Source organism: Helianthus annuus, chromosome 15, assembly GCF_002127325.2.
Source record: "Helianthus annuus cultivar XRQ/B chromosome 15, HanXRQr2.0-SUNRISE, whole genome shotgun sequence".
Lineage (NCBI taxonomy): Eukaryota > Viridiplantae > Streptophyta > Magnoliopsida > Asterales > Asteraceae > Helianthus > Helianthus annuus.
In genome coordinates this window covers 31,964,690-31,985,431 of record NC_035447.2, presented here as the reverse complement: position 1 = coordinate 31,985,431, position 20,742 = coordinate 31,964,690, and the positions used below count along the sequence as shown (strand labels likewise).

Below are 20,742 nucleotides of genomic sequence, written 5' to 3'. Positions count from 1 at the left end.
AATGGTTCAGACCTCTTACTGATTTAGCACTTAACCATTCAGAAGTTGCCAAACAACCCCTAACTTTCCTTAAGAATGCTTCTGTAACATCTCTATCCTTCTATGGATACTGTCGACATTACTTGTTATGAGGCAAGGATTGCCACCAGATGACTTCACTTGAGACATAACTTCTTCCGATAACTAAACTTCAAGTCTTAGCTACCCGAAATAAAATAAAATAGAATAAAGTATAAAATTTTATTTAGTTACTATCAACATTTCTTATTTTAGAATAATTACCTTAATTTTCGACCTCTAAATGTATATGTTAAACTAACCAATATTTTTTTTGTTAGATTAGGTATCCTAAACCTTCCTACAAAATCAACTTTTACCTTAAACATTTTAATTTATAAGTTATAATGATATTTTTTATTTAAACCTTACCAAAGATAGATTTTACGAAAGTGTTATATTAGATTTATAATGATGATTATATCTTTAAATTACTTTACAATTTAAACATGATTATCTGTTGTTTAAAAAAAAACACGTAAATAAACAGTTTGTTATTACTGATTTCGTCCATACAATACACAAGATTATAGCCTATTATTTAAGAAAATGAAAAAAAATTAAGAACCTAAATTAAACTAACAAACAATAAATAAAAATATAAAATTAATTATGTCATGTGTCTTATGAAATCTTTTAATATTAATTAGATTTAATATTTTATATTCAAAAAAAAAAAGAAACGTTAGAGATTTTGTTGAAAAAAAAGTATATAGGCGACTTTAATATATTGAATTGAATATTTTATACTCAATGTGAATGATAAGGTTTACGATTTGAAGTTAAGTTTATGCCAATAATTTAGGGTTGATAAGATTTATATTAATTTAATTGGTATTTAATAATTTAAATTAAATAATAATTATTTACAATTAAGAATGGTCTAGAATAATGACAAGTGTCCCAAAGTTAATTTCTTTTATTATAGTAGATAGATTGTATTAACTTTTTAATACTATATCAGTTTTTGAAAAATATAATATAGTAAAGAATTTTATTACCTTTAATTTGAGTATAATATTATTACAGTTTTATATTTTTTAAGATAGTATGTGGTTATATAACCTGATATGTATTTATATAATCTATCAGTACGTGATTATACGTTATTGTATAACCTGGAACATGATTATATAACCTTAGTACGTAATTATATATTCCTCATCTAAATTATACATGTATTTTGATGACATCGTAAATTTTCACGAAAAAGAAAACCCTTTGTATAATAACGACCCACTTTAAAAATATGTTGGATTGCTTTTGATTCACTCCACTAATGCAGTTATGACCTTGTTAAGTTTTTTTTTTAAATCTATTATTATATATAATAAATGAAAGTGATTTGGGGCACGTGTCACTTGATTAAGGCATCTATTTTTCTCTTTTCCCGCCCTACAGTACAATCCCCTTTTTTCTTTTATCCACTACTTTATTCTTCTCTTTACTTTTTGATTTCAAAACCATACCTCATTATCCTCGCCACCATCTCCTCCCTTTCTCTGTGATGAAGGCGATTCTAGGGTTTCTTCATACCTCTCTCCTCCTCAAACCCTAGATCTCTTACGCCTCCATCGACACTGCCATCTCTTGCGGTTGCTCTGTCCCTCGGAGTTCCCAGGTATGATTCAAATCTCTACATCTCTACATCTTTTATGAATCCTAATCTGATTCTAACCATCCTTCTTCTTGATTTGTTCCTTCCTATTGATGCGACATAGAAGGATGAGAATCCGAGTCTAGATTCGACTTGCCAGGTTTGTATTCATCTTTTAATCGTTATATAAACAAACAATTCGATCTATTTCTAACTCTTGATCTTTTTCTGTAGCAGATCTCAATCAATACATCAATCACAATAATGGTTGGAGGATTGTTTAACAAGCTCGCTTTGAAATCGCTCAAAGTCGCCGGAAAATGGCAACAACAGCAGCTCCGTCGTCTTAATATTCATGAATATCAGGTCTTGATCCGTTTTTTTTTTCGTTTGTAGCCTCTGATTTTGATCTGATTAGGGTGTATTTGTAAAATTATTGCATCATATATGATATAACACATATAGATGTAGGATGTGATTGTAACCTTTGTATGCTGAACTTAATTGTTGGTTTTTAGGAATGAGATATATGTCTGGTTTAGGTATGGTATTAGAGGTTCATGATTTTGACTTTTGTATGTCTAAGTTAAATACTGTTTCTAGAAACTAGATATATAGTTATATATCTCTGGTAGCCATTTAGTTAAAATCTGTTATAATTTGGACTGTTGTGAGTTAGTGAATGATCTTGACATTGTATTGAATTTGTTTTGTAGAATCGTTGCATTGTATAACACGTATTGATGTAGGATGTGATCTTTGTATGCTGAAATTAATTGTTGCTTTTAGGAATGAGATGCAAGTTTGGTTTAGTTATGGTATCAGAGGTTCATGATATTGACTTTTGTATGTTTAAATCAGTTATTGTTATACACCTCTGGTCCAGATAATGCAATAAGTATGGTTCATTTAGTTGAAATTTGTCATAATTTTGACAGTTGTGAGTTAGTGAATGATCACGAGACTATATTTTTATTTGTGTTGTTACTGTTTTTGACTTTATGTAAACACTTGCATACCAATGTTTACATTGAATTTGTTTTGCAAGATGGTAAGCTTATGTGGTGAAGAGCCAAATCCTTGCTGGTGGAAAGGGCTTAGGGAAGTTCACAAGCGGTCTTCAAGGTGGAGTTCACATTGTCAAAGCTGTTGGTTACTGACGAATGAGTTAATGGGCAGTTTGGTATCAATGTGCCAAAAGGTGTTGCTGTTTCTTCTGTTGAAGAAGTCCGAAAAGCTATACAAACAACGTTCCCAAATGAGAAGGAGGTAATTTGTTGTAAATTAAAAGTAAATCGAAATTTTAAATAACTGATACTGTTCTATTTGGTAATGGCTGTAAGTTTCAAGGCAAATGATTTCTAATGGCTGATAAGTTTCAAGCATTAGTTTCGATTTCATTTTTGATATCAGCACTATTTTAGTAAAAAAACTCGTCAGATAATAATGGAGATGACTGGAGGTGGTGCAGACTATTGCTTTGAGTGTGTTGGTATGAAGTCACTTGTGCATGAAGCTTATGCTTCTTGTAGAAAGGTCGGTGATGTGCGTAAAGTGTGTATAGTTTTTAATGTATATTTTAAGCCCATTTACACTTTTTAGCCAAGTTTTAAATTTATAAAACACGATATTTACTAACACTAAACACACATATGGGCAAGTGCACCCATCGTGGACGTAGTATAGTGTTGGTAAGATACCGAGGTCGTCCAAGGACACAAGAGCTTTTAGTACCGGTTTATCCTCAACGTCTAATCAAATCAAAAGTTAGAAAAAAAGTTTTTAAACTAGAAAAACAAAACTAACTAAAATGCGGAAAAATAAAATAAAAGTAAAACAGATAGACAAGATGAATCACTTGGATCCGACTCGTGTGTTAGTGTAACCTTTGATTATTTCCGCACTTTTGCACTTTTTAAGAGATTATCTTAATTATTGTAGTAGGCCCCTTTTTTGAAGGTGACATTACCCTTAACCCAGTAGTTTGAGTCAGCAAGGATACAATCCTAAAGGGTCAGATTATTGAAAGATAATTAATTAAGTTATTAATGAATATTGTGGTAGGCCCCTCCTTTGAAGGTGACGTTACCCTCGACTAAGTAGTCTGAGTCAGCAGGGATACAGTCCTAAGTAGCCGGGTTAAAGTTTTAATAGTAGCTTACTTATGAGGGGATCAAAGAGTTTGGACCCCCGCCATCCAATACCGGTGGGTATTGAAGGAGGTCCTACTAAATTTGACCTAGGTCCTTTGCAGGATCTATACACTGAACAATGGCAAGACTCTTACCAAACCGTTCCCTTAACCCCCGACCAGGTGTAAGACCCTTGTTAAGAGGACGGGATTTAATAATATATTACATGAATTTCATACTAAAATTTGAGTTTACAAAAATTTTCATATTATATATTCATGATAAGTACAAATGCAAAGTTTTAAATAACATCTACTAGTCAACTACCGACTAGTTTAAAACATTGATTACAATTCATTTACATCAAAACATTGTCTAGTCAAGATTATGTTAACGCGGAAGCATCTAAAATTTGTGTTCGGTTCATGTAACATGCTTGATCACCATCCGGAAGGACCCCATTAGTACCTAGAGTCAAAACCACTTAAAAAGTTAGATATGGCATATATACAATGCTTATAAATGAGTTCTAGTATTGAACCATCAAAAATAAAATAAAATTCAACTTTTCACCCTGTCGCGTGTCGCGAAGGTTCCTCGCGTGGCGCGGGCGGCCCCGCGTGTCGCGCCAGATTTACTTACCCCTGTCGCGTGGCGCGTGCGGCCCCGCGTGTCGCGCCAGATTTACTTACCCCTGTCGCGTGGCGCGGGGGAACATGTTTTCCAACTGGACCTGCATTTTCTGCCAACTCCGGATTTTCACTATATTCAACTTCAAATGGTCATAACTTTGGATCCGTAAGTCCGATTTAACCGATTCTTTTTCCTACGTGACCGTAATTTAATCACGGACGCGTTTATCAACACGTTTTGCATAAAAATATTATTTCAAAAATAGTTGTTTTATAATTTGTCTCTAATTTATTTGACCCATTTGTTTACAAGTTCCATAACATGTATTAGTATCACATAAACTTTAGGCCAATGCACCCGTTTCTACATTTACCAAGTATGAGCTTTTGCTCCCCTCCTGAGGGTTGCTTGTGTAATAACCATCATGCTTATTTTCAAGGATTTAATCATGCCTTTCGGAATCATTCGACAAGTGAATGTTCCGAACTATAATCCCTCTACAAGGGCTCATGATCTTGAAACGCATTTGCGTGTCCGTTACACGACTTACGCTTGATACATAACCAGTCAAAAGTGATGGCTATTAGTTTCTATGTTTGTAACACAACTTGTTTTGACCTGTTTGGGTGCCGAATGGGTATCCCCATTGCTAAACACATCTAAACTCTATTTCTAACTCATGTTTTGACCCGTTTTACTTGTCTAATGCACTTTGTCACTTCCGTGACTTAATGGTTTTTCTTATTTACCAAATTTCAATATAACAACGTAAAACCAACAATTAAACATAATGTAGCGAAACTATAAGTCGCGTACCTTTAGTGCACACCTTTCAAACGCGTATCCGCTCTGGCGTGTCCGCTTGACGATCCGGATTCCTTGCCTAAAGAGTTCAATTCAAAATAAATTTAGAACTCTTTCATACGCCCTAATGCACAATTCTTTATAATAATCGAATATGCGTTTTCACCCAACTTTTTACATTTTAATCCTCACTTAGGTGTTTTATCAAATACCTAGCGGGTCAGATTTTTACATAATCATAACCAAGTTCATGACTTGTAATTTTCATCTAAACCAACTTCAATTAGGCATATTTACACATGTTTTAACTTCTATATTTCAGAATTTACCTCTTGGAATTCAGATTACATTAAAACAAGAATCACAATTGATCGATGTCGAAGTACCGATCAAAGATAAAAAGATTATATGCTCCTAAGTACCCTAAATTAGTAGTGGCAAATAGGGTGTCGAACCACGAAGAGCTAGTGGTTGGTGTAAGATCTCAATCAATTGCAAAACATGGTAAAAACTTAAAATTGGATTTGTATTTTGATTTGAGAAACTAGAATTAACTACAGTTGTAAGTTCAATAAAGTAACAATGAGCACAACCAAGTATCAAGTTTGAAAGCACAATTAGTAATTTAAGTTTGTGAATCTGGTTTGGTAGATTATATAGACATAATCTTGTGACATCATATGTGAATTGAGTATTGAAAGACCTATACTTGTGTATCTAAGCTTACAACGATTGAACACCGATGTAATTAGGCTATCACAAAATGATCACCATCAAATATAAACATGTTAACATAACCTTCAATCATATATCTTGACATTCAATGATTAAACACCAATTAACTCAAAATACATGAAGTGATTCAAGAAAACAACGTTTAAGAACAATCAACAAATGAAATAACACATAAAAACTTACCAAATGTCATAGATCTCTAACAAACACCATGAATTCATGTCCAACATAGATAAACAACTCAAATTGAACTAAATGGCATACAAACCCTAGCCCTTGGTTGTGATCACAAGGGTTTTAACCACACATGATCATGCTTGATGAAGAAATGTTGCGATTTCGGTAGCAATTGGAGCAATCTTGATGTTAGAACACTTTGTGAATGAGTATTCCTTGTCCCTTGATGTCTCCTAGCCTCCAATGGTGAAGAATGAATGAAAAATCCCGAGAAAACCACTTTATTTTTGTCCAAAACCGAATAAAACCGTTTTGTATCTGCACCCGGAGTATGGAACGCCGGGTTTGGGAGTATGGAACGCCGGGCAGAAACCCAAACGCCCATGCTTCACTGTCAAACGCTGGTTCCATGTTAAAGTGAACGTCAGGGTGTTCCAAACAAGCCTAGATCACTTTCCTTGAGTTCCTTTGATGTGTGTAAAGCTCCATGTGATAGGTTTATGATCCGGGATCATCACGCAATCTTCCACCGCTACCCTACATGTAAAAATGCATCAAAGTAACATGTCTCGATATAAATTCGATGCTAAAACATATAAATATTAACCATTTACGCATACCAAAAGCATACGCATCAAACTTCCCCAACTTAAGTCTTTTTCGTCCCGAAAAAGAGAATTGCAATGGGATCAGACTGCTTTGCAATCCAAAGACACTTTGTCTCCCCGAGGAGTTCGAAATAGGTTTGATACGGATTGTACAATTTTATGAGATGCAACCTTCAAATAACTTTCAATGTAACACTTGGGTAATGATTAGCTACAAACATATACATATTTTTCACCAATGCAGCTAAGGTCATAAGGCATACCCAACCCACAAGACTTGGTTTAAAAAGGAGTAAGCAAATAGATACAAATTGCCTAATTAAACCTAATATGCCTCAACTTGTCAATACTTAAAGTTTCACACTCCTCACAATGTGTCACTCCCCTCGGGTTCATTTGTGAACTAGTAAAAATAGTACTAGTAATTTTTCCTGAAGCACTCAACCCGCAATTGCAACATTATTATCATATGCTAGTACAAAAATCAAACCGCCACCTATTAACAAAAGACTAAATGCAAATCAAGAGGACTTTATGGGTTGGCTTGGGTGAAGGGTTTGGAATTAACGTTGGAAAATGGCTAAAAGGTGAAGAAATCCGGATCCTACAAACACTCGGGTTATTTTGACCCGTATACACAATGCTCACTTTATGCTATCTTTGTAACCACATACTTTGGTCAATTGGCCTCATACATAGCAACGCTTTTTCTTTCTTTTTTTTTTTCCTTTTTTTTTCTTTTTCTTCTTTTTTTTTCTTTCTTTTTTCTTTTTTTTTCAGGAAACAATAAACTAAACAAACTATCAACTTTGATCCGGATTTCATCAAAAAGGTTAAAAGAAAAGGTAGAGATGGCTTCATGGTGAATGGGTGAATATTTGTGGGTTTTAACAAATGAAAGGAATAGGCTCAAATTGGTGATCTAATGGATAATTTAAGGTAGGTTAATCAAATGAAATGGTGTTAATCAAAAAGGGGTATCCTAACGCCTCTATCACTTTTGCACAAATCTCAGTTCAAGATCTTGAATTGTATAATTGCACTAGTTCTAATGAAATGCACAAATTTGGGTAACCCTCTACAAAGAAATGAGTATGATATATGAAAGTGCTCGAATAGGCTAAAATTCTCACGGTAATGGAAGGATATGGGTAACAGTGTGAAACATGTGTTGACAAGCATATGGCATATTACCCTTAAATAGGCATTTTATCTATATAACTTACTAAACATATTCTCTCAAGCACTTGAAGGGCTAACCATGCCAAAGGACCTATGCTTAATCACTAGTTATGCCATGTAATGAATTGTGTTAGCTGATCATACTTACATGCATAAATTCAGTTACTTGAAGGCTTATTATTCTTTTTTTTTGATTAAAAGTTTAAAACTATAGTTAATTTTGACATAATAAAAAAAATTTATTATTTTTTTTTTGGACCTTTGGTTTGAAAAGCCGTATACCAAACACATCCCTTCCCCAACTTAAAGTCGTGCATTTTCCCAAACGCACAATCAAACTGAAAATGAGTATACGTCACCGGTGAAATGAAACACGAAAACCCGTACCATCCTTCCCCAACTTAGTTATTTTGCAAAAGTGATGAGTGAAAATGATGTGATGACAGTGATTCAAAATGACGGGACACAAAATGCAAATGAAAACAAACAAACAAAACATGCAAACACACAACGGGTTGCCTCCCGAACAGCGCTAATTTTAATGTCATCAGCCTGACAATACCTGGCCCTTAAGTGGCTTCATAGGATGGTGAATTTGTGAGAAAATTCACCACATCCAATTGCTTTCCTTTGTTGTCAATCATGGTTATGAATGGTTTTAACCGGTGACCATTCACCACTTGCTTCTTACCATCTTTGTCTTCAATCTCAAACTCACCATGATTCCCAATTCTCACGATGGTGAAAGGACCCAACCATTTACTTTTTAGCTTACCGGGAAAGAACTTAATCTTTGAATTATATAACCAAACTTGTTGTCCCATTTCAAAAGTCTTTGCCCTTAATTTGGCATCATGAACCGCTTTCATTCTCGCCTTGTATGCTGAAGAGCATTCATAAGCTTCATCCCACAATTCTTCAAGTTCACAAAGTTGCAATTTCCTCTCTTTCCCTGCAGCATCAAAATCAGCATTCACAGTTTTCACCGCCCATAAGGCGCGGTGAGCAATCTCAACGGGAAGATGACAACCCTTACCATACACCAACCGGTATGGGGTGGTTCCAATAGGTGTTTTAAAGGCTGTTCGGTATGCCCACAAAGCATCATTTAAGCGTAAGGACCAATCCTTACGATCCGGCGAACCGTTTTTTGAAGAATCTCTTTTATTTGTCTATTGGAAACCTCCACTTGTCCACTAGTTTGTGGATGGTAAGGTGTAGCAATTCGGTGACAAACACCATACTGTTTGAGTAATTTTCCAAACTTGAAGTTTTTGAAATGAGTCCCTCCATCACTTATGATGACACGAGGAACACCATATCTAGTGAAAATATTTGCTTGGACAAATTTACACACAATAGCATGATCGTTTGTTTTAGTGGCGATTGCTTCAATCCATTTTGATACATAATCGACCGCCACTAAAACAAAGTAATTTCCAAAAGAGTTGGGAAACGGCCCCATAAAATCAATCCCCCACACATCAAAAATTTCAACCAAAAGTATGGGATTCATGGGCATTTCATCTCTTTTGGAAATTCCACCTACTTGTTGACATTTAGAACATTGCTTGGTGAACAAAAAGGCATCACGAAAAATAGTAGGCCAATATAAACCACAAGAAAGAACCCGATGTCCAGTTTTCTTAGCACTAAAGTGGCCACCACATGCATATGTATGAGCATGGGCCAAGACTTCTTGAATTTCCTCATCCGGTATGCACCTTCTTATGATTTGATCCGCTCCAACCTTGTAAAGATCCGGTTCATCCCAAATAAATTGTTTGGCTTGGGATTTGAGATGTTTCACTTGCCTTGTGGACCATGAATCCGGTGTCCTACCTGTGGCCAAAAAGTTAGCAACATTAGAAAACCATGGTAATTTAGAAACAACAAATAAATGCTCATCCGGGAATTCTTCATTGTTCTCTCTTGTATCATCTTCCTTAATTTCGGGTATCCTTGATAAATGATCCGCGACAACGTTGTCACAACCCTTCTTGTCTTTAATTTCAAAGTCAAACTCTTGCAACAGAAGCACCCACCTAATCAATCTTGGTTTGGCATCTTTCTTTTCCATCAAATAACGAACAACACTATGGTCAGAAAATATAATTACCTTGCTACCCCAAATGTACGATCTGAATTTGTCCAAAGCATAAACAACGGCTAGTAATTCCTTTTCGGTGGTTGTATAATTAAGTTGGGCATCGGAAAGGGTTTTACTAGCATAGTAGATTGCAACGGGCTTTTTATTCACCCGTTGCCCTAGGACAGCTCCAATTGTATGATCACTCGCATCACACATTATCTCAAAGGGCAAGGACCAATCGGGTGATTGCAAAATGGGAGCTTCAACTAGGTGTTGTTTTAATGCATTGAAAGACTTAAGACATGCTTCATCAAAAACAAACGGTGCATCTTTTTGCAATAAATTACACAACGGTTTTGAAATTGCACTAAAGTCTTTTATAAATCGTCTATAAAAACCTGCATGTCCTAAGAATGATCGTACACCCTTCACATTTGTTGGTGGGGGAAGAGTAGAGATGACTTGTACTTTGGCCCGGTCCACCTCAATTCCTCTTTGAGATATCACATGGCCTAGCACAATTCCTTCTTTAACCATGAAATGGCTCTTTTCCCAACTCAAAACAAGGTTTGTCTCGGTGCATCTTTTTAAAACTTTTTCTAATTCAACGAGACAACCCTCAAAAGTATGACCAAATATCGAAAAGTCATCCTTAAAGATCTCTAAAGACTCGCCCACCATGTCAGAGAATATACTCATCATACATCGTTGAAATATGGCGGGGGCATTGCACAACCTAAACGGCATTCGCCTAAATGCGAATGTGCCGTACGGGCATGTGAATGTAGTCTTTTGTTGATCTTCCGGGTGAATCGCTATTTGGTTATACCCGGAGTAACCATCTAAAAAGCAATAGAATTTCTGACCGGATAACTTCTCAACAATTTGATCAATGAATGGAAGTGGGAAGTGATCTTTAGATGTTGCTGCATTTAATTTTCTATAATCAATGCAAACTCGCCACCCGGTTACGGGTCGAGTAGCGATTTGCTCACCATCCTCACTCTTAACAACTTGAATACCTGATTTCTTGGGAACAGTTTGAGTTGGACTAACCCATGTGCTATCCGAGATTGGGTAGATTATACCCGCATCTAGCCATTTAAGAACTTCCTTTTTAACAACTTCACGCATATTTGGGTTGAGTCGTCTTTGAGCATCTCGGCTTGGTTTGACATCTGGATCAGTGATGATTTTGTGCATGACAATAGAAGGTGAAATCCCTTTCAAATCAGCTATGGTCCATCCAATAGCCGATTTATACCTTGACAAAACTTCCACTAAGGTTTGCTCTTGCTCGGGTTGCAAATTTGAAGCAATAATCACCGGTAATGTTTGCCCTTCCCCCAAAAATGCATACTTCAAATGTTTAGGCAACTCTTTTAACTCTACCTTAGGTGATTCTTCAAGAGATGGCTTAAGCTTTGTATCAATATGATCGGGCAGGCTTTCAACTTGTACGGTCCAAGGTGGTCTTTTTTCTTCAATTGCCATGACCACTTCGGGACATTCATCATCCATCATGCTTCTAATTTCTTCCAAAGCATCCCTGTCATAAACAAAATTCTTCTCCTTGGTGTTGTTATCCTCCTCTACACATGAAGTGTAGGATTGGACACAATCATCAATCACATCCACTACAAAACATTCACTTTCAGCAAAAGGATTAGTAGCATTAGTAAAAACATTCAATCTTAATTTCCTATTTCCAAAAGTGAGATCCACAGTCCCATCCCTACAACCAACTTGAGCATTGGCTGTAGCCAAGAAAGGTCTTCCCAAAATCACATTAGCTTGTTTATCTACTTGTTTTGATGTGGAATCAAGCACTAAGAAATCAACGGGATAATAAAAGTCTTGAATTTTCACAATTACATCATGTAGCATTCCCCTAGGGAGTTTAGGTGACATATCCGCCATTACAACAGTAATGTCAGTTTGCTTAAGTGGACCAAAGTCATGTTGGTCATATAAACTCCCCGGGAGGATACTAACACTTGCTCCCAAATCTAATAGTGCTCGTTTAATGCTAACATCACCCACTTGGATGGAAATGAGGGGTGCCCCGGGATCTTTAAGTTTTTGTGGGAGAGAACTCGACAAAATTGCACTTACATTAGCTGTCAAATCGAGTTTCTTAGGTAACTTATGTTGTCATTTTTGAGTACATAAATCTTTCAAAAATTTTGCATAAGAAGGGATTTGACGAATCGCATCAATCAACGGTAAGTTAATTTTGACTTGCTTAAATACATCCCACATTTCCTCAGATTGGGGTCCCCTTTTCCCATAAATGGATGCTTTCACCGGATTTACTAAAGCGGAAGGATATGGGGCGGTATTAGTCTCCACACCCTTATCCGTCACTTTAGTAGACTCGTTACCCACACCCTCTTGATTTGTTGAATTTTTAAAAGTTTGATGAGGTTGAGTTTTAGTAACATGAGTTTCTATTTCTTGGTCATTATCGGATTCGTCACTAACATCCTCCACCACACCTTCAACAAATTGTGATGGAGTTTCAACATTGTTCTCATAAGACCTACCATTTCTAAGAACACATACCTCATTGACGTGTGCATTTTTGTTGCTCTTTGATGATGATCCTTGATGTTGTGGATTGATTGTTGTGTCACTTGGAAGCTTTCCCGGTCGTCTTATAGCTACTTCTTCCGCTAGTTGACCAACTTGTTGGGTTAGAGATCCTACGGTCTTACCCTGAACTTCTTGTTCTTGCACCACCCCTTTTAGGATTCCTAAAATCTCATCTAACTTGGTTGAACCTTCACTGTTTGCATTTCCTTGTGATGAACTTGCTTGGCCTTGATTTTGACTTTGACCTTGTTGGAAATTCCTTGAGTACCCTTGTTGTTGAGGTATTCCTTGTTGGTATCCACCTTGATTAAATCCTTGATTGAATTGCCCCCGTTGATAGTTACCTTGAAAGTTTTGTTGACGAGGCTGGAATTGTTGTTGTCCACCTTGTTGGCTTGATCCTTGAAAGTTAGGATTCATTTGATTCGCGGGATTGCCGTATCGGAAATTTGGATGATTCCGCAATCCGGGATGATACGTGTTAGAATTCATATTCCTTTCTCTGTGTATTTGATTAACTTCTTCGTTACTTCCAAAATTCATAGGGCAGTCAAAAGCAACATGCCCCATATCTCCACATATTTCACATAACTCTTGTACCTGCGAAACAAGAGAAACATCCTTTCCCAACTTTTGGCAAATCATATCAATTTTCTTTTCTAATGCATCAAACCTTTCATTACTAGGTTGGTCATTTACAACTTTAATTTGATGTGGTTTAACACTTCGATCAGCGGAAGCTTGAATTTTTAAACCTTTACTTAAAGTTTCTAAAAAGTTCCATTCATAATTCTCATCATGAGTTAAAAAGGTTCCACCGCTACATGCAAAAACAACTTTTTGATCCTCGGTAACTAAACCATCATAAAAATTTTTGACCAAATCCCATTTAGGGATGTCATGATGAGGACACATTCTAAGCATTTCATTAAAACGTTTGAAGGCTTCATGAAATGTTTCCCCAACATGTTGACTAAAAGATTTGATAGCATTTCGAGCTTCACTAGTTTTACTCATCGGATAGTATTCCTCAAGAAAAGTTCTTTGCATTTCATCCCATGTTCGAATACTATCGGATGGTAAAGTTGAAAACCATTGTTTAGCTCTATCTTTGAGTGAAAATTGAAAAAGACGTAATTTTACCTCTTCGGGTGTAAAGCCTTGTTTCCCAATGGTGCTACATATTGCTGCATAGTCAATCAAATGTGAGTAAGGCTCGTCTGATGCAACTCCCCTAAAGGTTGGTAAAATAGCCAAGTACCGAGGCCGGATTTCAAATACTCTCCCATTTAAAACCGGTGTAACAATTGGAGATGGGTTTCTAAAGATCGTCAGCCTGAAATGAGTGTCTACTCCGGGTAGTGGTGGATCACCTTCACCACCTGCCATATGTGTGCTTTCGGTATCGCTTTCTTCAGAATCAGAAATGTATGAAGAGATTGGACTTGAAGTCAAGCTTGCTCTATGGACAATTCGGTTATGTCTTTCTAATCTTCCTATCTCCGGAACAAATGCTAATGGTGATGATCTTCCAGAATGTCTAGTGTGCATGCAATGAAACTACTACCTGCACAATCACCACACCAAACGTAACAAAGAGTAAAAAGATACAAGACTTATGATATTTTTGGGTTTTTAGCAATATTTAACAAAAACAGAAAAGCAATCAACTAAAAACAAACACCAAACGCACGTGCTCCCCGGCAACGGCGCCAAAATTTGATCGACGTCGAAGTACCGATCAAAGATAAAAAGATTATATGCTCCTAAGTACCCTAAATTAGTAGTGCCAAATAGGGTGTCGAACCACGAAGAGCTAGTGGTTGGTGTAAGATCTCAATCGATTGCAAAACATGGTAAAAACTTAAAATTGGATTTGTATTTTGATTTGAGAAACTAGAATTAACTACAGTTGTAAGTTCAATAAAGTAACAATGAGCACAACCAAGTATCAAGTTTGAAAGCACAATTAGTAATTTAAGTTTGTGAATCTGGTTTGGTAGATTATATAGACATAATCTTGTGACATCATATGTGAATTGAGTATTGAAAGACCTATACTTTTGTATCTAAGCTTACAACGATTGAACACCGATGTAATTAGGCTATCACAAAATGATCACCATCAAATATAAACATGTTAACATAACCTTCAATCATATATCTTGACATTCAATGATTAAACACCAATTAACTCAAAATACATGAAGTGATTCAAGAAAACAACGTTTAAGAACAATCAACAAATGAAATAACACATAAAAACTTAGCAAATGTCATAGATCTCTAACAAACACCATGAATTCATGTCCAACATAGATAAACAACTCAAATTGAACTAAATGGCATACAAACCCTAGCCCTTGGTTGTGATCACAAGGGTTTTAGCCACACATGATCATGCTTGATGAAGAAATGTTGCGATTTCGGTAGCAATTGGAGCAATCTTGATGTTAGAACACTTTTTGAATGAGTATTCCTTGTCCCTTGATGTCTCCTAGCCTCCAATGGTGAAGAATGAATGAAAAATCCCGAGAAAACCACTTTATTTTTGTCCAAAACCGAATAAAACCGTTTTGTATCTGCACCCGGAGTATGGAACGCCGGGTTTGGGAGTATGGAACGCCGGGCAGAAACCCAAACGCCCATGCTTCACTGTCAAACGCTGGTTCCATGTTAAAGTGAACGTCGGGGTGTTCCAAACAAGCCTAGATCACTTTCCTTGAGTTCCTTTGATGTGTGTAAAGCTCCATGTGATAGGTTTATGATCCGGGATCATCACGCAATCTTCCACCGCTATCCTACATGTAAAAATGCATCAAAGTAACATGTCTCGATATAAATTCGATGCTAAAACATATAAATATTAACCATTTAGGCATACCAAAAGCATACGCATCAACAATCCTAGTGTTCATCAAGTTTCTACAACTTATTAGTCACCTACATTGGTGATTAAAAACCTTACAAGCCTCATGCAAGATTTTGACAAGAAATCGTATAGGGTTTATCCCTAGACACCATATTACTTCTAATTTCACCCATGCAAGACATAATCAAGCTCAATTTCAGTTCTTCACAATTAACCAAGAATTTGAGATGAATCAAAACATCAAGATTTTACATACCTTATGATCCCTTCAACTGGGTGATCATTAATTTGTGCTTGAAAATCGATTTGGACTTGATTATGACCTTCAATTGATCAATTTTGTGGAAGCTAGGGTTTGGTGAGGAGCTTATATCTCCCCCTGCGTTTCCTGGTCGACCACACACACCTCTTGTGTGTGTTTAATATGTTTTAATTTGTTTTAATTGAATTAAGTTTCAAGTTATACAACCTAGGTCCCTCCACTTGTATTTAGTTTATATTTTGGCAATTTAAATTCATTCATGCTTTAAACAAGTTAACTAACCAACTGGGTTGTAATTTCCTAGTTAGCTGGTTCCTGTTTAATTAACACTTAATAATTCTGATTTAGAGTTTTATAAATTCCGGGTTGTTACAAGTCCACCCCCCTTAAAAGGGTTTCGTCCTCGAAACCGAATTACGTACCGAATAACGTAGGGTAGAGTCGTTGCATCTCCTCCTCGGATTCCCATGTGATATCCGAACCCTTCCGGTGTTCCCATTTGACCTTTACTTGATTGATTTCTTTGTTCCTTAAGGTTTTCACTTTACGATCCAAAATCGCAATGGGTTTCACCACATAGTTAAGTCTGTCATCCACCTCGATGTTGTCGTAGTGGATATAGGTTGTTTCGTCCGCTAGACATTTCCGAAGATGTGACACATGAAATGTGCTATGAATTCCGCTTAATTCTTCCGGTAGTTCAAGGCGGTATGCTACCTTCCCTACTCGTTCGACAATTGTAAACGGCCCAATAAATCTTGGGCTTAATTTTCCTCTCTTTCTAAATCGGATAACCCCTTTCCATGGGGATACCTTGAGCATGACCTTGTCGCCAACCTGAAACTCGATCGGTCTTCGCCTTTTGTCCGCATACGACTTTTGTCTATCTTGTGCCGCTTTCAAGTGTGCCGGAACCACCTCAATCTTTTCATTAGTAGCTCGGACTATATCTTTGTGAGCGAGTTCACGTGGACCCACCTCACCCCAACACACCGGGGTCCGGCACTTCCTACCGTAAAGCATTTCATACGGTGCCATCCCGATACTAGCATGGTAGCTGTTGTTATATGAAAATTCGACCAAAGGTAGATTTTAAACATCCCAACTACCTCCGAAGTCAATAATACATGCTCGTAGCATGTCCTCTAATGTTTGTATTGTTCTTTCACTCTGTCCATCCGTCTGAGGATGGTACGCAGTGCTGATGAACAATTTGGTTCCCATTTGCTCTTGGAAATCTCGCCAGAAATTTGAAGTGAACCGGGTATCCCTATCAGACACGATGGATACCGGTACTCCATGGCGTGCCACTATCTCATTAGTGTAAACCTCCGACATCTTTTCTGAAGTATAAGTCTCACGTATTGGAATAAAGTGAGCACTCTTTGTCAATCTATCAACAACTACCCATATTGCATCAAATCCACGGGTCGTCTTCGGTAGTTTGGTTAACAGGTCCATTGTAATATGTTCCCATTTCCAAATCGGAATTTCCAACGGCTGGAGCTTACCGTATGGTTTTTGGTCTTCCGCCTTGACTTGTAGACATGTCAAGCACTTCTCCATGTATTTCACTACATCTCTTTTCATTCCGGGCCACCAATAGTTTTGTTTCAAGTCGTTATACATCTTGGTCGCTCCCGGGTGGATGGAATAACGGGATTTGTGAGCTTCATCTAGTAAAAGCTTTTTAACTCCACATGTGTTAGAAACCCAGATTCTGTTGAAACGTGTTTTCAAACCGTGATTGCCTTCTTCAAGATCTTTAAATTGGCCGACAATTCTTTCCTTTTTCCAGTTTTCTACCTTCACTGCTTCAACTTGTGCTTCTCGGATCCGTTCTAGTAGGCCCGAGGTCACAATAAGCTGCATTGATTGTACTTGTATCGGGGCATAATCTGTCTTTCGGCTCAGCGCATCTGCCACTACATTGGCTTTCCCGGGGTGGTGGTGTATTTCACAATCATAATCCTTGACCGTTTCCAACCACTGCCTTTGCCTCATGTTTAATTCCTTCTGATCAAAGAAATATTTCAAATTTTTATGGTCAGTAAAGATTGTACATTTTACCCCATACAAGTAATGTCTCCATATTTTTAAGGCAAACACTACTGCTGCCAGCTCCAAGTCGTGAGTCGGGTATTTCTTTTCATGGATCTTCAATTGTCTCGAGGCATAGGCGATGACCTTGCCTCGTTGCATTAAAACACATCCGAGCCCCGAATGCGACCCATCCGAGTAAACCACCATGTCGTCGACTCCTTCCGGTAATGTTAACACCAGAGCGTGAGTTAACTTTTCTTTGAGCGTTTGGAAGGCTTCCTCCTGTTCGATGCCCCATACAAACTTTTCCTCCTTGCGAGTCAATTTGGTCAATGGTAAAGCAATTTTGGAGAAATCTAGTATAAATCTCCGATAATATCCCGCGAGCCCTAAAAAGCTTCGGATTTCTGAGGGATTCCTTGGAGTGTTCCATTTTGACACGGCTTCTACTTTTGACGGGTCCACTAGTACCCCGTCGGCACTAATGATATGCCCAAGAAACTGCACCTCTCGTAGCCAGAAGGCGTACTTCGAGAATTTTGCATACAGCTTTTCTCGTCTGAGTGTCTCCAACACTTCTTGCAAATGGTACACATGCTCTGTTTCATTCTTCGAATATACCAAAATGTCGTCGATAAACACGATTACCGACTTATCCAGCATAGGTTTGCAAACCCGGTTCATGAGGTCCATGAAAGCCGCGGGAGCATTAGTCAACCCAAAGGGCATTACGAGGAACTCATAATGCCCGTACCGCGTACGAAAGTCCGTCTTCGATACGTCCTCTTCCTTAACTTTCAATTGGTGATAACCCGATTTGAGATCAATCTTTGAGAACCAACTTGCTCCTTGTAGTTGGTCAAAAAAGTCATCAATTCTTGGAAGTGGGTATCGATTCTTTACCGTGAGTTTGTTTAACTCTCGGTAATCGATACACATGCGCATTCTGCCATCCTTCTTTTTCACGAATAGAACTGGTGCGCCGCCCCACGGGGATACACTCGGTCGGATAAACCCTTTGTCGAGCAATTCTTGGATTTGAGACATCAATTCTTGTAGCTCCGACGATGGGAGCCGATACGGCGCCTTGGCCACAGGTTTTGCGCCCGGAATCAATTCGATTTCGAACTCTACCTCCCGTTCTGGTGGTATTCCCGGTAGTTCTTCCGGGAACACGTCTTCGTAATCACGTACTACCGGCACGTCTCCAATTTTGAGGGATTCTTTCTCCGACTCGCTTGCGTATACCATGTATGCCTTGCATCCATGTTTCATAACATTGAGCATACCACCGGGTTACCCCCTTTTTCACCGTATATCGTAACGTGCTTTCCGCTAGGAGACATCAGTTTTATTTCCTTTCGGAAACAAACCACCTTCGCGTGGTATCGGGACAACCAATCCATCTCCACGATCACTTGGAATTCTCCCATCGACATCGGGATCAAGTCCATTGTGTATTCTTCGTCATCAATGCTCAATTTACAGTTTTCACATACATCGCAAACAATCAAACTCTTGTTATTACCTATCTCTACTTCTAAGGGCATAGGTAATTTTATTAGAACAAATGAAGGATCTCGAATAAATCCATATGAAATAAAGGATTTATTCGCACCCGTATCAAATAATACACGTGCAGGAATCGAGTTTACAGCAAATATACCTGAGACCACTTCAGGTTTAACTTTTGCTTCTGCGGCAGTCAATTGGAAAGATCTTGCCTTTGCTTTTGGGGCTTCACCTTTCGGGTCTTGCCCATCTTTCTTTCCAACCAGCTCCGGGCATTCCGACTTTTTGTGACCCGATCGGTAACAATTGTAACAAACCGTCACTTTCTCTAGGCATGATGTAGCCATATGTCCCGTCTTCCGACATATGGGACAAGGTTTATCCTTGAAGTGGCATTCGCCCTTATGACCCTTTCTGCAGATTTTGCAACTTGTTGACCCGCCTTTTGCATCCGATTTCTTCACTGTTTCATTTGTTCGTGCTTTCATGGTAGGGCTTGGATTAACATCATGTGCCTTTCGTTCGCCCCGTTCAACCTGCTTTTTCAGTTCAATCTCCTGTTCCCGAGCAACATTTATGATCTCGGTAAGGGTCTCGATTTTGAAGGAGTCATAAACTCCCTATACTCGGCGCTCAACATGTTATAGTAGTAGTATATCTTCTGTTCTTCATTCGTCACCAATTCATTGCAAAACTTCATCTTATCCATAAACGTTGTCGTAATCTTGTCTATGGTCTCGCCCTTGTGCCTAAGTTGCATGAACTCTTCCTTGATTCTATTAATGACCGCCTTGGGACTATGATGTTTAAGAAACGGCGTCTTAAACTCCTCCCATGTCATGGCCTTAGCCGCTTCGCTTCCAATCTCTTTCTTTTTGTTATCCCACCAGTCTTTCACTTGACCCTACCATAGGCTACGTAGCCATCTTCATCACAATGGGTCCTCTCGAATACCCCTTCAATATCACTTAGCCATCATTGGCATACTATTGGGTCAACCTCCCCATTATATATTGGTGGTTTACACGCCATGAATTCCTTGTATGAACAAGGCTTTCGTCCTCCGGGCTTTTCCTTTGCTAGATTAGAACTATCTTCCAATTTCTTGATTCTCTCGTCTACTATCGATAGAACCATGTTTTGAATTTTATCAATAAAGCCTGACAAACTATTTTCGATCGCCTTTCCAACCTCTTCGGCAATCACTTCTCTTATTTGTTCAGTGACTCTTGGCACCGCATCATCATTACCTCCATCCGCCATCTCTAATACTGAAATGTTTACATTAATTGTTAAACATTTCATTTATAACATATGATTTACTTGTTTTGATTTAATCAAGTTCATAACTTGATTCAACCGTTCTTGTTTCATGCATTTCCTGTGTTTGAGTGAGCTTACACACTCTTTTCGTGCATATTTGTTCATGATTTATTTCTAT

The 20,742-nt window shown here is 37.8% G+C and overlaps 1 long non-coding RNA gene and 1 other non-coding gene across 2 annotated transcripts; both read left to right on the top strand.

The window, feature by feature from the left end:
* Positions 1-1,541: 1,541 nt before the first annotated feature.
* Positions 1,542-3,100, top strand: LOC110909551. Its single transcript, XR_002575439.2, has 4 exons — positions 1,542-1,678; positions 1,779-1,814; positions 1,892-2,020; positions 2,703-3,100. It is a non-coding gene; the product is annotated as an uncharacterized LOC110909551 (long non-coding RNA).
* Positions 3,101-13,507: 10,407 nt separating this feature from the next.
* Positions 13,508-13,613, top strand: LOC118487853. Its single transcript, XR_004882796.1, has one exon. It is a non-coding gene; the product is annotated as a small nucleolar RNA R71 (small nucleolar RNA).
* Positions 13,614-20,742: the final 7,129 nt, after the last annotated feature.